Source organism: Eleutherodactylus coqui, chromosome 5, assembly GCF_035609145.1.
Source record: "Eleutherodactylus coqui strain aEleCoq1 chromosome 5, aEleCoq1.hap1, whole genome shotgun sequence".
NCBI classification, from domain to species: domain Eukaryota; kingdom Metazoa; phylum Chordata; class Amphibia; order Anura; family Eleutherodactylidae; genus Eleutherodactylus; species Eleutherodactylus coqui.
Genome location: NC_089841.1, coordinates 18,753,141 through 18,765,430, shown reverse-complemented (window position 1 = coordinate 18,765,430; position 12,290 = coordinate 18,753,141). Strand labels below are relative to the sequence as shown.

Sequence of the window (12,290 nt, the reverse complement as noted above, 5' to 3'; positions counted from 1 at the left end):
TGGAAGACTCTGCTGCAAGTTACTTTTCACGTCCCTTTCAGATCCCCCAGAACTCCATGTTATTGATGGAAACCAGAATTAGTTACTTGTAAGTCCCGATTAACATCTGTAGTTTTTGGTGATGTTTTCTGCACTGATAATTGCTTATTCTTTAAGTGAGATACAAACCAAGCGATTTTGATGAGTGAGCGATTCTGACTCACTTGCTCTGTCAGGACCCATGCTTACATGGACAGTTATCTCTAATGGCTCTTTTGAGTGATTACTCCAACAACTTTCAGCCTGTGTAAAAGCACCCTTAGATGATGATTACATTTTGCTACAACACTTGTTATTTCTATATAAATGTTATTAAAAAAATCTATATAATTTTTAAGGTTTATAGTATTAAAGAATAATTTTTGTTATTCTTGGCAGATGACGGTATCGGGAGCTCAGAGGGATGTTTGATATCTGCAGACTGTAAAGCAGAAGATTGTGGTATCATACAAGTTACATATGAAGAGCTTGCCATTATCCCAGATATCTCCTCAGCCCTTCACAGAAAAGATCCATCATCTGATCCTCTTATACAGGCCCCATCTTCTGATTCATCACAGATTTATAAGCAGGAGAAATGTTACAGAAGAGGAGAACATCAAGAAGCTCACACAGGGGAGAAGCCGTGTTCATGTTCAGAATGTGGGAAATGTTTTGCAGGAAAAACAGATCTAATTCAGCATCAGAGAATTCACACAGGAGAGAGGCAGTTTGTATGTTCAGAATGTGGGAAATGTTTTACAGGGAAATCAGCCCTTATTACACATCAGAGACGTCACACAAGAGAGAAGCCATTTTCTTGTTCAGAATGTGGGAAATGTTTTCCATGGAATTCACATTTAGTTATACATCAGAGAATTCACAGAGGAGAGAAGCCATTTTCTTGTTCAGAATGTGGGGAATGTTTTACACGGAAATCATCCCTTATAACACATCAGAGACGTCACACAGGAGAGAAGCCGTTTTCTTGTTCAGAATGTGGGAAATGTTTTGCCCGAAAATCAGCCCTCGTTAAACATCATCAAAGTCACACAGGAGAGAAGCCGTTTTCTTGTTCAGAATGTGGGAAATGTTTTAAGGATAAATCAGAGCTTGTTAGACATCTGAGAACTCATAGAGGAGAGAAGCCCTTTTCTTGTCCAGAATGTGGGAAATGTTTTGCCCGAAAATCAGCCCTCGTTAAACATCATCAAAGTCACACAGGAGAGAAGCCGTTTTCTTGTTCAGAATGTAAGAAATGTTTTAAGGCTAAATCAGAGCTTGTTAGACATCAGAGAACTCACACAGGAGAGAAGACATTTTCTTGTTCAGAATGTTTGAAATGTTTTGCAACAAAATCAGACCTTGTTATACACCAGAGACGTCACACAGGAGAGAAGCCGTTTTCTTGTTCAGAATGTTTGAAATGTTTTGCAGCGAAAACAGAACTTATTAAGCATCAGAGAAGTCACACAGGAGAGAAGCCGTTTTCTTGTTCAGAATGTTTGAAATGTTTTGCAGCGAAAACAGAACTTATTATACATCAGAGAAGTCACACAGGAGAGAAGCCATTTTCTTGTCCAGAATGTGGGAAATGTTTTACAGGGAAATCAGCGCTTGTTGTACATCAGAAAATTCACACAGGAGAGAAGCCATATTCATGTTCAGAATGTGGGAAACGTTTTGCAGGGAAATCGGCCCTTGTTGTACATCAGAGAACTCACACAGGAGAGAAACTGTTTTCTTGTTCAGAATGTGGGAAATGTTTTGGAGCGAAATCATCTCTTGTTAAACATCAGAGAATTCACAGAAGAGATTTTCCAGTTCAGAGTGTGGGAAATGTTCTACTGGCAAATCAAATTTACTGCGGCATTATAACGTTCACATAGGAGAGAAGCCATATTTCTAAACCTGTTTTGTTAAACTGTACAAAAAATAAAGAATAACTGCTGTCAAATTACTCCTCCCCTTACTGTGGTGAAACAATGATTCCCCCTCTCTAGGCCAGTGGGAAAACAAAATACATCAAATATTGCGCTCCGAGGAACTCATGAGCTGGTAGAACGGTACTTGAACTAAATGCCTGAACATCTGGTCACCAAGGATCGAATTAAAAAAAAAATAATTTAAAAAACCGGGTGGATTATAACTGGGGCTGTCCACCATCTCTCAACATCTAACATAACCCCTTCAACACTTCAAGGCTCTTAAACAGTCATTAGAAATACACTCCATAACTAACACTCTCGAGGCCAAAAACTCTGTGAAAATTACTGGTTCATAGGTTACTGTTTTATAGCTAACTAGCTTATCACCCTCAACTTCGTTTGTGTGGAATTTGTATTTTTTTGTTATACTGCTGAAGTAAAATAAAAGCTGCACTGTGATTGGTTGCTATGAACAATACAGATTGTTTAAATCTCCATCCATATTAATGTGTCTTTAGTTGACGTTTTAATTCCAGGCAACACCGGGTATCCCTGCTAGCTTTTATTTTGCAGAAATTCATCTGCAACCTTGGAATTATCAGCCTTCGCATAGATAAATGTCAGTCTTCACTGCAGCTTTTGCGCAACTCTGTGGTCAATGGTGCCTGGAAATGGGGAGAACATAGCAGTGGGGAGCGGTAAGCGATATTCGCTAATAGGCGTTGGATCGCTTCTGTTGATAAAAGACCAACATTGGGTCTCTTGTGTCCAAGGGGTTTGGTACTAAGGTTTTTAGCTACTGTGGAATGAGAATGTATGACATTGTATCTTCATTGTAAGCCTTTACCATGGACAAAATGCTCTAAGAGAACATTGTCTTCATTAGAATTGGCCTCCCTCTGACACTGAAACAGTTTGGACTTAACTAAGTACGGATGCTAACTTGGTTACATCCGGAATGGGTGTGGATATCTCTCTGTTGCAGGAACAGGTCTCTGAGGGAGCTTAGAAAGAAGAATGAATCACACACTGACAAGGTCAGAAGGAAGAATTATCTCACATGCATCCCCCCCGCATGCTCTACTCCATTATATCACACCTGAGCCATGAGCCAACCCTTCAATCTAAGCAGATACTGTGTGGTATTGTGTCTTCTGTTTTATTTTCCCCAGGGTTCAACACTGCTGTGACCCAGTTTGTACTGGGCTGCATGGGTATGCGCCTGATTACAATCCAGACCAACTGGTCAACATACCTCCTCGTTGCGAGCCAGACTATCCACTTCAGTGACTGCAAATGACTGCATACAGCTACCAGAGGTAGGTGTTTTTGAGTTTATATTGGTTTGCATAGATCTCTTCTCAACTAGAAGTGTGGCTTGTAGAAAAAATAAATAAAAATGCCAACACCAAAGATATAGCTAAGATATTGTCAAATTAAGTGTGTGTGTGTGTGTGTGTGTATATATATATATATATATATATATATATATATATATATATATCTCAAAATCAAAAAAATCATGGTATTTGTATAGCGCCAACTTATTCCGCAGCGCTTTCAGGTAATTATTATTTATTACCCCCCACCAAGCTGGGTTCTAATTTTACCGACCTCGGAAGGATGGAAGGCTGAGTCAACCTTGAGCCGGCTACCTGATTCATGTGGGGATCGAACTTGCAACCTTCAGGTTATATATATATATATATATATATATATATATATATATATATATATATATATATATATATATATATATATATATATATATAGTGTACCAGAAGTCATAGAGAATAATGAAGGTTCAGATTTTAGTAGTCTTCTACTCAGTTAGTCCTAATCATAAGACTGAATTGCGCCACCATGAAGTTTTGATAGGGTTCCTGTAGTACACATGTACTTGCTTAAGTCCTGGCTTGAGAATCTCACTGCCCATGTGTGTCACTCATAAATGCGTTTTCCTTGATTCCAGATAATTTTCAAAGGGCTTTAGGATTAAAAGATATAGCACTGTATTTGCATAAAGTGGTAAAGCATTTAATCATCTTCATTTACGTGTAAAAGGACCTTTAATCATTTTTTTCCTCCAGGAGTTGTTTGCTCAGCTGGACATGTGTTAAACGCACGCCCAGCTAAGCAAACATCTGCTGGCAGATTCCATTGTTCTCCTCACTACAGAGTACTGATTATGTATAGAATGCAGTGCACTGACACACCAACACAAGAACTTCTCTTTGTCCCCTGACAGCCTGATGTACCTGGGTCTACCACAGGAGTCAGGAGAAGGAGCAGCAGCAAGGGCCACAGGCTCGGTGGTGCCGAGTGCTGTGAGAGCAGTGGAGGTGAGGGACATCTCCCTGTGCCTTTTTTCTCCGGGATGGCTGTCACACATAGAGAAGTAGAGGGAGAGGAGAATCATAGAGGGAACGCAGGCCACGACAATGATGGCGTTGGGTGCACAGCAGTAGGAAAAGGTGATAATGGCAGGCCGTGAGGATAGCAGTGAAAGTTGCATACCAGAGGGAACTTCTCTCAGCTCCTCACCTCCTAATCCTGCTACCAAAATGGAGAGGGGGGTCATCATGGAGAACGGGGTTGAGAGAGAATCATGGAGAGGGGGGGGGGGTCTAGAGAGAAGCATCATGGAGAGGGGGGGTTTGAGAGATAAGCATCATGGAGAGAGGGGGGGTGGGTGAGAGAAAAGCTTCAAGGAGAGGCGGGTCGAGAGAGAAGCATCATGGAAATGGGGGTCGAGGAAGAGGCGTCATGGAGAGGGGGAGTCGAGAGAGAAGCGTCATGGAGAGGGGGAGTCGAGAGAAGCATCATAGAGGGGGGTCGAGAGAGAAGCATCATGGAGAGGGGGGTCGAGAGAGAAGCGTCATGGAGAGGGGTTGAGAGAAAAGCGTCATGGAGGGAGGGGGATCGAGAAAAGCGTCATGGAGGGAGGGGGATCGAGAAAAGCGTCATGGAGGGAGGGGGATCGAGAGAAGCGTCATGGAGGGAGGGGGATGGAGAAAAGCGTCATGGAGTTGGGGGGTGTCCAAAAAAGCATCATGGAGGGAGGGGGGTTGAGAGTGAAGCGTCATGGAGGGAGGGGGGGTCGAGAGAGAAGCGTCATGAAGCGGGTGGTCGAGAAAGAAGCGTTATGTAGAGGGGGTCAAGAGATAAGCGTCATGGAAACGGGGAGGGGGGTGAGAAAGGAGAATTATGGAGAGTGGGAGTGAGAGGGGAGTGCCATGGAGAGGGGGGTGTGAGAGGGAAGCGTTATGGAGAGGAGGAACTAGAGAAGAGCAGCATGGACAAGAGGGGAGAGAGGAGCAGCATGGAAAAGGGGAGAGAGGAGAAGCATGGAAAAGAGGGGAGAAAGGAGAAGCATGGAAAAGAGGGGAGAAAGGAGATGCATGGAAAAGAGGGGAGAAAGGAGATGCATGGAAAAGAGGGGAGAAAGGAGATGCATGGAAAAGAGGGGAGAAAGGAGATGCATGGAAAAGAGGGGAGAAAGGAGATGTATGGAAAATAGGGGAGAGAGAAGCTGCATGGAAAATAGGGGAGAGAGAAGCTGCATGGAAAAGAGGGGAGAGAGAAGCTGCATGGAAAAGAGGGGAGAGAGAAGCTGCATGGAAAAGAGGGGAGAGAGAAGCTGCATGGAAAAGAGGGGAGAGAGAAGCTGCATGGAAAAGAGGGGAGAGAAAAGCGGCCTGTAGAGGGAGAGAGAGAAGTGGCATGGAGAGGTGAAGAGAGTAGCGGAATGGAGAGCGAGGAGAGAAAGAGAAAACTGGCATGGAGGGGAGGAGATTCACAACCACCATTCTTCAAAACATTTTATGATCGTGTAGCGAACATCGGGGGATCTAGTGAAATGAATATGCTCAGTCTTTCAGCGGCTTGATGATGGATTTTGTGCGGACTGAAATCTATTGTTCAAAAAAAGTCCACGATGCCCACATTTATATGTAACGATTATTGCTCATTTGAGTGATAATTGTTGCATGTAAAAGGGCTATTAAAGTTGTGTTTTAAGGTGACTGGGTTGTCCTCAAAAGGATATATGTGCAAAAGTTTGGAACCAAGATTTGATGGACCATAACAGATCCAATTGACGACTTCTACTTCAGTCAAATTGAAACGCAAAGATAGTTGGGTCCATACCAAGGTTTGGGGCTGCTTGAATAATACGTTAGAAAATAATTGGGACCATTTGTGTGTTAAAAATCATGAAGTACTTGTAGAAAATTGAAGAACTGTTTTATTTATACCCATGCTCCTATAATATCCTCCTCTACACCCTTTTTGTGCATACCCCACATTACCTCATTATGAAGGAAGTCAAATCATGTTAAAAAAAAAATCTAGCAGGATTAGCTTAGAATTGTATGACAGCTTGTGGCTGCAGCTTCTACAGTGATCTTTATTGTTACTGAGCTCCAGTCTGCTGTAGCTATTTGCAACTTGTGTACCTTCCAGGTTCTCTGTTACCTACTCTCACTTTCGGCCTCTGCTCCTGCTTGGTACGGCCACTCTGGTGTTAGGGTTGTGACGGTTAGTCAGCGCCCAGGTTCCAGCTCAGGGCTGTCCTTGTCAGGACGATTACCCTGCTCTCTGTTAGGCAAGTATTTCCTATTCCTCACCAGTGCGAGGCTTGCTCAGTCCTAATTTCCACCTCGTACCAATCTACGTGCTGATGGGTCAGTATCTGGTCTATGGGTCAGCTGTCAGTTCCACTGGGTGGTTTTCCTGCCCAAAGGGATGACCTAATCATTCCACACCTGAATACAAGAATATACCTCCAGTCACAGTGCAGCAGAAGCCAGGGACACAAGTGGTGTCCATCAAGCGATACCGCCTATCATCTGCTGCCTGCCACGGCATCACACTGCATCTGGAAAGGTTTCTGAAAAATGGTATTTTGGTGACATGCCAATCACCTTGGAATTCTGCTCTCCTGCCTGTAAAGAAACCTAGAAGAACAGAGTATCACGCAGTTCCAAGATCTCAGATCAATGAGTCAAGCTGCGGATCCAGCAACCCTGTGGTCCATCAGAACTGAAACTGCTGACTATAACTGCTGTAAGGTAATGGATGAAGTCTTTAGCAGCCATCACGATCTATGAGACACACCACTTGGAAGATGGAAAATTCACCCCTTGAGGGCTGGTTCATCCCCTCGGATGGACGAAGTGTGGTCCTAACAGCTTTAGCAACGGAGATTGTCAAGAAAGTGCATGAGGAGACACTATGGGTCCACTACTATGAAAGATCTAATCCATGATGTGCTGTACATGCCAAGACGTACCAGGTGAGCACCAGAAATGCGTCATTTGCACTGAAAATAATTCCAGACAAGGAGCTCTGAAGACTCCAGGGATACAATCTTATGAAGCAGCTCTCTTCCAAGATGTACTAGTGGACTTTACTCAAATGCCTGCAGCTGATGGATGGAAGCATCTCCTGGTCTTTGTCTGCACTTACACATGGTGGGTGGAGGCTTACCCCACTAGGACTGAAAAATACTCCGAAGTGGCCAGAGCACTACTAAGAGACATAATTCCAATACACGGCCTACCAGTGCAGATTGGGTCAGACAACGGACCAGACTTTACTGCAGAGATAAAACAAGAGCTAGCTAGATGTCTTGTACTTTGCACACAGACCTCAGGTAAGGCTGAGCACATGAACCGAACCTTAAAATTTGCCTTAGGGAAGCTCTGTCAGGAGACTCGCATAAAATGGCCACAAGTCCTACCCATTGCTCTGCTCAGAATCTGTTCTGCCCCAACCAAAAGAACTGGTTATTCCACTTTTAGGGCTTATGCAGTCGACCGTATATCGGCCGGGTATTCAGGCCCGACCGATATACAGTGTCCCTCTCTGCAGGGGGAGGAGGCTGGAAGAGTCGGGAGCAGTGCACTGAGCTCCTGCTCCCTCTCCGCCCTTCGGTACTATTTGCAATGAGAGGGGGTAGGATGGGGGCGGAGATCAGTGGGTCACGTCAGCAGCGAGGCCATGTGGGCCAGCGGTTGCCAATGCAACTAGAAGCAGCCAGCGAAACTAGAGGCGAAATTCTGGCTTGAAACATCTGTGAAATTTGAAACCGGCTAAACTAGAAGACAACGAACCTAGAGGTTTGACTGTACTGTTTGTATCCAGCTTTAGGTATGGAGCTGCAAATGTGGGCATGAGTTACATAGCTATGGGGAATCCATGTACCCATACTCATATTCATTCTGTCTAAGTTAAAAGTCACAACAGTTCAGACAGCACCAGAGGATTAGTGGTGGGTTACTCATCTTAGCATTTTCAAATCCCTTGTAAGTAAGGAGAGCTGCAACGACAATATGGGAGGTTCTCGCAAGGAGAACGAGCCCCCAAAGGAAAAATAGAGTTTTAAATAAAGAATGTTTGCGCTCATGGAAAATGAAAGAAGTTAACCCAAAGTAAATCGTCAATCTGGTGAAAAAGAAATCAGGATGGCAACGTGTTTCGGTGTGAAAGAGCACGTTTCTCAAGCCAATACAAAGGTGTTCTTTCGCACCAAAACGCGTTGCCTTTATTATCCAATAAACAAAAGCGAAGATTTAATCCGCCTGTTGCAGTAATATCCGAGACTAGGAGGACTGTGAGGAGTCGACACTTCAAGGAGGGGATTTCTTGTTCAATACACCCCCCTCCTCCGGAGTAAGTGCCATCCTGATTTCTTTTTCACCAGATTGACGATTTACTTTGGGTTATCTTCTTTCATTTTCCACGAGCGCAAACATTTTTTATTTAAAACTTTCTGTTCATTCTAAGTGTCGCATAGCTCAATCGACACTGCAAGGGGAAAGCCATCTGCACTCTGCCCCCTACCCAAGTCAGTCAGTGTCTTTGTGCCAGACAGATCAAACACCGCAATGGGAACTAAGTGTGCACCAACAGCATAGGTGTGTCCTAGGCAACCCCAGACATGAACAATAAATAAATCATGGCCAAACATGGCAGACTTGCACCGCGCCGACAACATAGGCTCGGCCCACAGCTTCAGCAATCGTAGGCATGAAGCAGACTTCGACGGGCTTAATTAAATCAGTTACCTTTCCTTTCACCGCTCCAATGACTGGATTAGCAGGAAAAAGCTCCACCGCCCCAACCTGGCGCAGTTACAGTTTCCCCGGGACATAGGCCTAGGCCAACAGCCTCAGCAATCGTAGGCAGGAAGCGGACTTTCACTGCACCCAGGACATAGGCCTCTGCACAAACCCGCAGCAATCGCGGGCCTAGAGCGGACTCCAGTGCTAGCGTAGCTGTGAATGTCTTATTAGCGCTGTATTGCTCCTCTTGTTTGTTCCAATGCAGTGCTCCGGATAGCTGAGGTAACGTGAGATAAAGTACAGGTTGGCTTTGGCCCACACTCCATGTCCTTGTCAGTCTGGCCTTTTTTCATAATCACAGGCAGGTACAACTCCGCTGTGAGAAGTCTGTGTGGACCCACAGCATGCGTGGGTCCCTGAAGCCACTGACGGTAGATTAATAAATCTCATTGCAGTGCCCCGGACAGCTGAGCTAACGTGAGATAAAATACAGGTGGGCTTCGGCCCATACTGCATGCCCGAGTCAGACTGGGCTTTTTAAATTAATAGTCACAGGCAGGTACAACTCCGCTATGGGAAGTCTGTGTGCACCCACAGCATGGGTGGCTCCCTGGAACCCACCGACGGTACATAAAAAAATCCCACTGCAGTGCCCCGGACAGCTGAGCTTACTTCAGATAAAGTTCAGGTGGGCTTCGGCCCACACTCCATGCCCTAGTCAGTCTGGCCTTTTTTCATAGTCACAGGCAAGTACAACTCTGCTCTGGGAAGTCTGTGTAGACCCACAGCATGGGTGGGTCCCAGGAAGCCAGCAACGGAACATAAATAAATCCTATTGCAGTGCCCCGGATAGCTGAGCTAACGTGACATAAAGTACAGGTGGGCATCGGCCCACACTGCATGCCCGAGTCAGACTGTTTTTTTTAAATTAAAGGGGTTGTCCCGCGGCAGCAAGTGGGTCTATACACTTCTGTATGGCCATATTAATGCACTTTGTAATGTACATTGTGCATTAATTATGAGCCATACAGAAGTTATAAAAAGTTTTTTACTTACCTGCTCCGTTGCTGGCGTCCTCGTTCCCATGGAGCCGACTAATTTTCGCCCTCCGATGGCCAAATTAGCCGCGCTTGCGCAGTCCGGGTCTTCTCCTGTCTTCAATGGGGCCGCTCGTGCAGAATGCCGGCTCCGTGTAGCTCCGCCCCGTCACGTGCCGATTCCAGCCAATCAGGAGGCTGGAATCGGCAATGGACCGCACAGAAGAGCTGCGGTCCACGGAGGAAGAGGATCCCGGCGGCCATCTTCAGCCGGTAAGTATAGAAGTCACCGGAGCGCGGGGATTAAGGTAAGCGCTGAGCGGTTTTTTTTTTACGTCCCTGCATCGGGGTTGTCTCGCGCCGAACGGGGGGGGGGGGGGGTTGAAAAAAAAAAAACCCGTTTCGGCGCGGGACAACCCCTTTAATAGTCACAGGCAGGTACAACTCTGCAATGGGAAGTCTGTGTGCACCCACAGCATGGGTGGCTCCCTGGAACCCACCGGCGGTACATAAATAAATCCCATTGCAGTGCCCCGCACAGCTGAGCTAACGTCAGATAAAATACAGGTGGGCTTCGGCCCACACTGCATGCCAGAGTCAGTCTGGTTTTTTTTCATTAATTGTCATAGGCGGGTACAACTCCGCTCTGGGAAATCTGTGTGGACCCACAGCATGGGTGGGTCCCAGGAAGCCACCGACGGTACAAAAATAAATCCCATTGCAGTGCCCCGCATAGCAGAGCTAATGTCAGATAATAAAAGTCTCGGTAGACCCCAGTAACATTTCTGTAGTTACAGTATTGACAGACCCCAGTAACATTTCAGTAGCAGCAGTAAAGGCAGAGCCCAGTAACATTTCATTTGTAACAGTACAGACAGACCCCAGTAACATTTCCGTACCAGCAGTATAGGCAGAGCCCAGTATTATGTACATTTCAGTAGTAACAGTATAGACAGACCCCAGTAACATTTTAGTTGCAGATGTATACGCAGATCCCAGAAACATTTATGCAGCTGCGGTATTGGCAGACCCCTGTAACATTTATGCAACTGAAGTATAGGCTGTAACGTTAATGCAGTTACGCTCCTCTCCTTTGGCCCAAAGAAGTTTCTCCGATAACTGTGGTGACACGAGAGAAAATACATGATGCGCATTGCTGATCCCCTGACCCCAAGTGGGAGGAGGTGGCATTACAAGGCCAAGACACCATGACCAGGACCTGCTATAGTCTGTGTGGGAAGCACGTTAGCGGGCCCAGGGTCAGGCTGGGTTCCGCGCCTCCACCGTGAATTTTGCCTCCATGGGCAAAATCAAACCTTCAGATGCGAATAAGAGCCAATGGACAACAGTGCAGCCACAGAACAAAAGTGGAAGCGACAACAGCTATGTGGAAAAGCTAGTATTTTCTGAGACAAGAGGGGCATTTGATAGCAATGAAAAGGATATTCTAGGAACTAAAAGTCTGAACTCCTCATCTCAATCAGAAATATGGAAAGGCTTCATTCATATGTTTTCTGTTGACCATTTCAAAGTGTTAGCAATGCAAGTTTCTGGCTATACCACCCATCTTTGTCAGGAATTACCAAATATGATCACAAGTAAAGGCCTCATCAATCAATCCAAAATCAGTCCAGAAGTATGTGGATCTCAGCTGGCCTGCTTCCACCAAGGATATGTGCCTGCTGCTTCTCTGTCCCCAGCCCTGCAGGGATGCTGTGTTCTATAGTCGGCTCTATTCCTACCTCAGCTGTACACAATGTACAATATGTAAGTATTATCAGTACCAACAAGATGGAAGCCGCTATTGCTCTACCGGTCGGCTGAATGCTTCAGCTAGGGATAATCAAATACGACCCCGGTTGTATTTTGTTGGTTTTCGGAACTGTGGCCAGGATTAAGAGAGGGGGGGAGGGGGGGCGACAATGCTTGCAATGTTTAGGTAACGCTGCTCTCCACTGGTGGAGAAGAGAAGTCTGGGGAAATCCAGGCTTTGTTCATCTTTATGCGTGTAAGCATGTCGGCACTGTCAGTTGACAAGCGGGTATGCTAATCCGTGATCATTCCCCCAACTGCACTAAACACACTCTCTGACAAGACGCTAGCGGCAGGGCAGGCAAGCACCTCCAGAGCATACAGCGCGAGTTTGTGCCACGTGTCCAGCTTTGACACCCAGTAGTTGTACGGAGCAGAGGCGTCACGGAGGACGGTGGTACAATCGGCTACGTACTCCCTCACCATCT

The 12,290-nt window shown here is 45.7% G+C and overlaps 1 protein-coding gene and 1 pseudogene across 1 annotated transcript in view; both read left to right on the top strand.

Moving 5' to 3' along the window:
* The window catches only part of LOC136628996 (oocyte zinc finger protein XlCOF7.1-like), a 34,408-nt pseudogene extending 31,984 nt beyond the window's left edge, over nucleotides 1–2,424 (top strand).
* LOC136629072 (zinc finger protein 585A-like) overlaps nucleotides 1–12,290 on the top strand; it is a 331,519-nt gene that overhangs the window by 242,480 nt on the left and 76,749 nt on the right. The gene's annotated exons all lie outside the window — the stretch shown is intronic.